The sequence below is a fragment of the Jatropha curcas genome, chromosome 10 (assembly GCF_041381405.1).
Source record: "Jatropha curcas cultivar XTBG-Jc1 chromosome 10, XTBG_Jcur_1.0, whole genome shotgun sequence".
Lineage (NCBI taxonomy): Eukaryota > Viridiplantae > Streptophyta > Magnoliopsida > Malpighiales > Euphorbiaceae > Jatropha > Jatropha curcas.
In genome coordinates this window covers 17,813,792-17,820,567 of record NC_143160.1, presented here as the reverse complement: position 1 = coordinate 17,820,567, position 6,776 = coordinate 17,813,792, and the positions used below count along the sequence as shown (strand labels likewise).

At 37.1% G+C, this 6,776-nt stretch overlaps 1 long non-coding RNA gene across 1 annotated transcript; it reads right to left on the bottom strand.

Moving 5' to 3' along the window:
* Positions 1-3,893: 3,893 nt before the first annotated feature.
* On the bottom strand, positions 3,894-6,447 carry LOC149493209 (uncharacterized). The gene is made up of 3 exons (XR_016318563.1): positions 6,232-6,447; positions 4,933-5,002; positions 3,894-4,117 (listed from the first exon to the last, which is right to left on the bottom strand). It is a non-coding gene; the product is annotated as an uncharacterized LOC149493209 (long non-coding RNA).
* Between the last annotated feature and the right edge of the window lie 329 nt (positions 6,448-6,776).

Genomic DNA, 6,776 nt, shown 5'->3' with positions numbered 1-6,776 from the left:
CACAAAGTTCCCTGACCCACCAGCAGCCACTTCTTGCATAATTCTTTGCAGTTGCGGGTCAATACTTTGTGCAGCTTTGATTCTATCAAATAACATTGGTCTTACTATGAAATAAGCCAACAAATAATCTGAAGTAGAAATTTCCAGTTCAAGGCCTCCATCAAGCATTTCATCCAATTCCCGGATTAACGGTCTCCTTTTCGCTAAAATATGAGTTATTCTTAAAGATTTCCGACTTAGAGCATCGGCCACTACATTAGCTTTCCTAGCATGATACTGAATGGTACAATCATAATTCTTAAGGAACTCCATCCAGCGCCTCTGTCTCAAATTTAGATCTCTCTAATAAAAAATATACTTCAAACTTTTATGATCAGTAAAGATCTCATATGACACACCATATAAGTAATGTCTCCATATCTTCAATGCAAAAATGATTGCTGCCATTTCAAAATCATGAGTGGGACAATTTTGTTCATGCTTCTTTAACTATCTAGAAGCATATGCAATAACCCAACCATGCTGCATCAAGACACAACCCAACCCCACTTTGGATGCATCACAAAACACAACATACCCTTCGTTGCCTAATGGTAAGGTTAACACTGAAGCAGTGGTCAAACACTCTTTGAGCCTATGGAAACTTGCTTCACAAGAATCAGACCATATGAACTTGGTGTTCTTCTTGGTTAGTCTTATTAATGGAGCTGTTATTCTAGAAAAATCTTGCACAAAACGATGGTAATAGCCAGCCAACCCAGAAAACTACAAACTTCTGTGATCTTAGTTGGTCTAGGCCAGTTGATAATGCCTCAACTTTCTTAGGATCAACCATGATTCCATCCTTAGATACCACATGACCCAAGAAATTCACGCTTTCTAACCAGAATTCACATTTAGAAAACTTGGTGTATAACCGATGCTCCCTCAGAGTTTGTAGCACAATCCTCAGATGGTGCATATGTTCTGCTTTAGTTCTAGACTAAACTAGAATGTCATCAATGAACACGATCACAAACTGATCCAAGTAAGGCTTGAACACACGATTCATCAAGTCCATAAAAGTCGTTGAAGCATTGATGAGTTTGAATGACATAACCACGAATTCATAATGACCATATCTGGTTTTGAAAACCGTTTTAGGAACGTCTTATTCTCTGATCTTCAGTAGATGATAACCAGATCTAAGGTCAATTTTCGAGAAACAAGTAGCTCCTTGCAACTGATCAAATAGATCATCTATCCTAGGAAGAGGATACTTGTTTTTCATTGTCACCTTGTTCAACTGCCTATAATCTATACATAGGCGGAGAGAGCCATCTTTCTTCTTCACAAAAAGGACTGGAGCACCCAAAGGTGAAGTGCTTGGTCTAATAAAGTCTTTGTCTAACAATTCCTGCAACTGCTCCTTAAGCTCTTTTAATTATGCAGGTGCCATCCTATAAGGTGGCATAGATATAGGCTCAATGCCGGGAACTAGATCGATGCAGAATTCAATTTCTCGATTTGGAGGAAGACCGGGTAATTCCTTTGGAAACACATCCAAGAACTCATTCATAATCGACACCTCTTCAACTTTACGAGTTTTCGCAGTGGTATCCTTTACCAGTGATAGATACACTTGACAGCCCTTTTTCAACATCTTTCTAGCACTTAAAACAAAGATTAAATTGTAAGGAGCTATGCTTTTATCCACCTTGTAAATAAGCTTCTCACGATCTAGTAGATTAAAAGCGATTTCTTTCTTTTTACAGTGAACATCTGCATCATACCCCGACAACCAATCCATACCCAATATAACATCGAAGTCAGTCACATCCAAAATAATTAAATTTGCAGGCAAGTATCTACCCTTAAGAATAATAGGGCAATCCAAAATGACATCATTAGTGTAAACGGGTTCACTTAAAGGTGTTGATATCAACAAAGGAAAGTCTAACTGATCAGACACTCTATCTGTTTTAGCGGCAAACCCAGGAGATATAAATGAATGGGTGGCACCAGGATCAAACAAAACTCGTGCCTCAAATGAATAAATAGTAAGAATACCTGCCACCACGGCTTTGGATGCTTGAGCATCCCCTTGGTTCAAATGGAAAAGTCGAGGCTGTCCTCTTGCAGATTATGAAGCTTGTCTGGAACTCTAACCTCTGCCTCTACCAAAAGAATTATGGCCCTGTTGGCTTGCAAATCTCAAACCCGATGCAAAAGATGTGGCAGTAAGGGGTCTAGACACACTACCCATAGAAGATTGGGATGGCATAGGTCATAGCTGAAGAAGCGGGCAATCTTTAGCATAATGCCCAGTCTGGTGGCATTTGAAGCAGGTGTTAGCATCAAAATTACATCCTCCCTTATGAGCTTTACCACATCTATGATGTACGGTCCCACTAGATCTGCTACTGCCAAAACTAGAACTGTATCCACTGCTAGAATTACCAGTATGAATACCCTTTCTTGGCCCAAATTTCTTCTTATCTTTCTTCTTACAAAGGTTTCCTCTTCCTTGGAACTGAGAACCTGGAGAGCAAAGGATCCACTCATCCCCGACACACTAAGATTTCTAAATGGTTCTGTAGTCCTACTACCTCTTTTGCTTGAAATCACCTCATTTGAAACGTACTTGGTCTCCATCTGTCTAACTGAATCAATCATAGCACTAAAGTCTTGCTCCCTCTGTTGAAATAAAGTAGCATATATTACATTCAGCCCACTAATGAACCTATATATCTTAGTGCCTTCATCTGGTATAGATCCTAGAGCATATTTGCTCAATAGACATATCTCCCTGAACCAAGGACTCAAATTCTCTCATTTTAGCTCTCTTAGTTCCTTCTGGTACAAAGTGATTCATGAAAAGAGTAAAAAACTGCTGCCAAGACATCCCGATAATAGAAGGCTGAACATATTCTCTAATATCTCCACTATACCCTCCATCCTACGGCCCGCAAATACAATGGACCTCTCATCATCATAGCCTAACTCAACACAAAACTCTCTAATTCTGGCTAAAAATGAATGAGCATCCTTAGTCCCTATGAATTTAGGTGGCTTATTTCGGATAAATCTGTCATCAAGAGTACCATTAGCGCCCTTAGAATAATAAGAGGTGGAGCCGGCTAAAATGGCTATGCTGTCGGATCGGGTATGGGAGGAGGCATCTGCTGCTGCTGCTGCTAAGCTTGAAAAAAGTGTTATTGCTGCATCAACATGTTATTCATAGCAGCTATGGCCTATTGAAGTCCAGTCATGTGTTTACTTCCGGGAGATTTCTAGCTATATTTTCCTCATTTCGATTTTCCTAAACTCTTTCCTCTTAATTAACTACATTCCTAGCAAGTCTACCCCTTCGTCATCTAGTTGGGGTTGGATGCCGGGAAGAAGCCTCATCTGGAGCCTCTCGCTTCGCATTATCAGATGTTGTTCTCCTAGTATTTATCATGTTGAAATTCAAAGCATAAAACAAAATTTATCAAAAAAATAACAAGTCCTATCCTACTAGCATCAATTATATCCCTTAGTCTAATTTTAATAATAATCACGCTGGAATTTAAGAGGCAAGGTAAAACTACATCAATGCATGACAAAAATAACTCTGTAGTTACATCAAGAGTTATAAACCTAAGCTCTGATACCAACTTTGTCACGACCCAAAATCGTGAGCTTCACCGACACTAGGGCCCAGGTAAGCTTAAGGCCCTCGAGGCCCGTAGTAAGCCTAAACCACAATATTCATGTATGACAAACGAATTTCTAGGAACGGTAAGCCCACACTATTTATATGCATCACGTAGTCACACATTCCTAGCCCAATCTCAAACATCTTAAATGAAAAGAGGTTCGGGCCTATTAGTAATACTTCTCGTTCATAATATGGGCTGCTGATTCCTATATTATCATAGATAATTGATTAGGATATTCATAGATTAACATACTCATTTTAATACATAATTAGAGATATAAATCCTACAACTGCGGAGTTTAATAAAAATTAGAAATAATAAAAGTCTTCATAAAAATTACATGTTTTAAGTAATTATAGAAATTAGATATTTACTTCTATAGCCCTGTGGAGAAGGATGCAGAACTTTAGGCGGATCGATAGGAATTCTACTTCCTGAGTTAAATAAAAGAAGAGTGAGTTTTGCAACTCAGTGAATAATAATAAATAATGCATACACATGCATTCACATGAAATGCAACCTAAAACACTAAAATGATCATGCAACTAGTCATGCATATGACACAATATCAACACCCACAAGTAATTACGCCTTCAAGTAATCAAACAAGTGGAAGTTGGTCAGTAGTGTCACCGAAACCCTCGATGAGCCGTCCTCACACATGGCCTGCCCTCTCAAACGTGTACACCAGGGAGTCAATCCCTCATACATGGCCGACCGGTCTAATCCTTACTTGACCAGCCCTCTCCTTTTTTTATACTCTCTTTTCTTTTCCATACCAACAGGCGGCTACCCTGTAGTTTTCCATATCATATATCATCAGATATACATGGGGGCGTCGATCTGCCCATACATGGCCAAAGGTATCAAAGACTGCCTCATAAACCCGCGGTGACACACTTCATCCCAATTCCACACAAACAAGTCACAACAAGTTCACAGCACAAATAATCAAACAAATTATTCAACATAATGCACCAAATCAATTCTTAATGTGCAAACATAAAAGTATAATTATATATTAATAATAACATAATATAATTATGATATAAATACATAAATTAATACACACACACAGACACACAGATGTGTGTGTATATATATATATATATATATATATATTTGTATAATAATAATAATAATAATAATAATATAAAAATGAATGTTAATTTATCATCTATATATATTTCTTTATAAAGTAAGTGATATGTGTATGCAATGATGGTATGCACTATTTATTATTACTCACTGTAGTAGAGGAAGGAAGAAGCTCTAACTCGGATTTTGACTCGGAGGAGCATTAGATGAGCCCGGAGGATCTAAAAAATTTAAGAATACAAGGAAAGAATTGCATCAGACAAAGAACTATTTAAGTAAAGAATTAGAGAATTAATCTAATAATTATTTACTAATCTAACTACTATAACTAGACTAGATTCTGCTGAAATTTCAGCAACATCTCCCCTGAAAATTAGACTATCCACCTGTTTAAATATTAATAATTTCATTAAATATTAACTCAATCCACACAGCCCATCCGCCGGGCAATCAATCAAAACAAGTTCCCATCCTCCTTTAACCTCAACATCATCATTCAATTACTATGATCGTTTTTCATAAACTTAACTTTCAACTTGTCTCAATAATGTCAATAATATTATCATCCATTCTTTAATCATTTACTAAAATTCTAGATTAATCACTAAGGACCCATGTTTCCATTAACTTACAATTTAATGAACACATCTTCAAACAACCCAATTCACAAACTAAATATATATCAAAACAAGTATAAAAACATCAAATATATATACATATCCATTTCATGTTAACCTATTAAAAGAACAAAAAATATTCGAAATAGTTGCTACTCGCCAAAAAGATATATGTTCCTTAACTTAAGCCTCATTTACCATGCACAAATAACCCATAATGCAATAAGAATTCGACTTACGATTCCATCTAGTTTACAACACAATGATAGCTTAATTTTTAACAATAACAATCGTTGTCATGGTCGTGAGTTACTGCATTCTTAAACTAAGATGGCCTCACTAATGTATTTTCCCAAAATATGTTTTTATCAAATTTAGAAAGGAATTAATTTAAATTCTCTAAAACCTTCTATAAACAGTAGCATCTAGGCTTAATTCAACGCTAACACAATTAATACCTTAATACCTTAAATCATACACCCTTAAATTAGAATATTCATTGAATATATATTGAATGAAGTTTAAAATAATTTAACAAGGTTTAGAATATGTCAATGGTTAAGTATTTCCGATTAAAAGGACAAGAAGCAATTTTAACGATCAAAATCAGTCCTGCTGGCGGTAGCTTGATCGGAGCTGAGGAGAACTATGAGTGTTGAAGTCACTGATGGGGATGGGAGAGCTTAATCGGTCGATCCTTGGCTAGTTTTATCGGAGAAGCAAGGAGGGACGAGGGATCAACCGTCCGATTGCAACAATCACAATCGCAATCGCAGTCCCCTCGTTGCTCCGCCAGTAGAAAACAAAAGAAAGAGAATGGCGAGAGAGAGAACCTGAGCTCCATCGTCGATGAGAGAGAGGCTAGAGTTGACTGCTTGCATTGGAGTCACTGGAGAATCGAGCTAGAGACGCAACGCAATTTCCCAATCACGAACTCGCATGTCTCTTGCAGCTACTGTGTACACCAGAAACGAAAGGAGAGAGAGAGAGAAAGGGAGGCCGGAGTTGCTGCAGTGCGGAGGCGACGGTGAGGAGGCGGCGTTAAGGTCGGCGGTGGTCTCAGATTGTCGAAAAAGACGAAAATGAGAAGGGGAGAGGTTGTAATCGGTGTTAAAGGGGAGATATGTTCTAGAATTCTCTAACGTTGGTTTCAGGAATGATTTTGGTTTGATTCGAGTTTGGTTTGGTCCAAATCATGGTTTTTGTGTGGTTTTTAATTCTTTCATGTGTTTCTTCAATGGTTTAATCTAATTCATGGGTTTGGTTTAGCAAATAAGGTATTTATTATTAGAATTTATTTAAATAATTCACAAAACTATTTTTAATTGTAAAAATATCCTATAATATATTTGGTTAAAATTAGTATTTTGATTTTTAA